The sequence below is a fragment of the Triticum dicoccoides genome, chromosome 7A (genome assembly GCF_002162155.2).
Source record: "Triticum dicoccoides isolate Atlit2015 ecotype Zavitan chromosome 7A, WEW_v2.0, whole genome shotgun sequence".
Taxonomy (NCBI): domain Eukaryota; kingdom Viridiplantae; phylum Streptophyta; class Magnoliopsida; order Poales; family Poaceae; genus Triticum; species Triticum dicoccoides.
The window spans coordinates 182426848-182429672 of NC_041392.1; positions in this window are offsets into that span (position 1 = coordinate 182426848).

Here is a 2825-nt window from a genome sequence, read left to right on the forward strand (position 1 = left end):
GGTGATGTAGCAAAGTAGCGTAAGTATTTCCCTCATTTTTTAAGAACCAAGGTACCAATCCAGTAAGAGGCCATGCACGAGTCCCTCGCACCTACACAAACAAATAAATCCTCGCAACCAACGCGATAAGGGGTTATCAATCCCTACACGGTCACTTACGAGAGTGAGATCTGATAGATATGATAGGATTTTTTTTGGTATTTTTATGATAAAGAGAAATAAAAGATGCAAGTAAAATAAATGGCAAAGGAAATAACTAAGTACTAGAAGATTAATATGCTGGAAGATAGACCCGGGGGCCATAGGTTTCACTAGTGGCTTCTCTCAAGAGCATAAGTATTTACGGTGGGTGAACAAATTACTGTTGAGCAATTGACAGAATTGAGCATAGTTATGAGAATATCTAGATATGATCATGTATATAGGCATCACGTCGAGACAAGTAGACCGACTCCTGCCTACATCTACTACTATTACTCCACACATCGACCGCTATCCAGCATGCATCTAGAGTATTTCCTTGTTCATGATAATTGTCTATTGTTCATGCTATAATTGTATTAACTGAAAACCGTAATACATGTGTGAATACATAGACCACAACATGTCCCTAGTAAGCCTCTAGTTGACTAGCTCGTTGATCAATAGATGGTTATGGTTTCCTAACCATGGACATTGGATGTCATTGATAACAGGATCACATCATTAAGAGAATAATGTGATGGACAAGACCCAATCCTAAGCATTGCACAAGATCGTGTAGTTCATTTGCTAGAGCTTTTCTAATGTCAAGTATCATTTCCTTAGACCATGAGATTGTGCAACTCCCGGATACCGTAGGAGTGCTTTGGGTGTATCAGACGTCACAACGTAACTGGGTGACTATAAAGGTGCACTACAGGTATCTCCGAAAGTGTCTGTTGGGTTGGCACGAATCGAGACTGGGATTTGTCACTCCGTATGACGGAGAGGTATCTCTGGGCCCACTCGGTAATGCATCATCATAATGAGCTCAATGTGACTAAGCAGTTAGTCACGGTATCATGCATTACGGAACGAGTAAAGAGACTTGCCGGTAACAAGATTGAACGAGGTATGGGGATACCGACGATCGAATCTCGGGCAAGTAACATACCGATAGACAAAGGGAATTGTATACGGGATTGATTGAATCCCCGACATCGTGGTTCATCTGATGAGATCATCATGGAACATGTGGGAGCCAATATGGGGATCTAGATCCCGCTATTGGTTATTGGCTGGAGAGGTGTCTCGGTCATGTCTGCATGGTTCCTGAACCTGCAGGGTCTACACACTTAAGGTTCGGTGACGCTAGAGTTGTTATGGGAAATAGTATGTGGTTACCGAAGGTAGTTCGGAGTCCCGGATGAGATCCCGGATGTCACGAGGAGTTCCGAAATGGTCCGGCGGTGAATATTGATATATTGGACGAAGGGTATTGGAGTCCGGAAGTGTTCTGGGGGTACCAGGCTATGGCCAGCATGATCGAAAGGTGTTTCGGGAGCCCCGACAAGTGTTGGAGGGCCTCATGGGCCAAAGGGGAAGGGGCAAACCAGCCCACTAAGGGGTGGTGCGCCCCCCCACACCCTTTCCCACGTTACTTGTGAAGGTGGGGCGCCTCCACCTGGCTTGGGAGGCAAGCCTCCACCTGCTTGGCTTGGGGGGCAAGTCTCCCTAGGGAGATCCAATCTGCCTGGCCGCCGCCCCTAAGGGAAATCCTAGGGCGCCTCCCTCTCCCCTTGCCCCTAGATATAGTGGAGGGGTGGGAGGGTAGCCACACCCCTTCCCTGGCGCAGCCCTCCCTCCTCCTACACCTCCTCCTCCTCCATAGTGCTTGGCGAAGCCCTGCTGGAGAACCACGAGCTCCATCGCCACCATGCCATCGTGCTGCTGGAGTTCTCGCTCAACTTCTCCTCTCCCCTTGCTGGATCAAGAAGGAGGAGACGTCCCCGGGCTGTACGTGTGTTGAACGCGGAGGCGTCGTCCATTCGGCGCTAGATCGGATCTTCCGCGATTTGCATCGCCGCGAGTACGACTCCATCAACCGCGTTCTTGTAACGCTTCCGCTTAGCGATCTTCAAGGGTATGAAGATGCACTCCCTCTCTCTCGTTGCTAGATTACTCCATAGATTGATCTTGGTGATGCATAGAAAATTTTAAATTTCTGCTACGATTCCCAACAGTGGTATCAGAGCTAGGTCTATGCGTAGATTCTATGCACGAGTAGAACACAAAGTAGTTGTGGGCGATGATTTGTTCAATTTGCTTGCTGTTACTAGTCTTATCTTGATTCGACGGCATTGTGGGATGAAGCGGCCCGGACCGACCTTACACGTACACTTGCGTGAGACATGTTCTACCGACTGACATGCACTTGATGCATAAGGTGGCTGGCGGGTGTCTGTCTCTCCCACTTTAGTCGGATCGGATTCGATGAAAAGGGTCCTTATGAAGGGTAAATAGCAATTGGCATATCACCGTTGTGGTTTTGCGTAGGTAAGAAACATTCTTGCTAGAAACCCATAGCAGCCACGTAAAAACATGCAACAACAATTAGAGGACGTCTAACTTGTTTTTGCAGGGTATGCTATGTGATGTGATATGGCCAAAAGGATGTGATGAATGATCTATGTGATGTATGAGATTGATCATGTTCTTGTAATAGGAATCACGACTTGCATGTCGATGATTATGACAACCGGCAGGAGCCATAGGAGTTGTCTTAACTTATTTATGACCTACATGTCAATGAAAACGCCATGTAATTACTTTACTTTATTGCTAACCATCAGCCATAGTAGTAG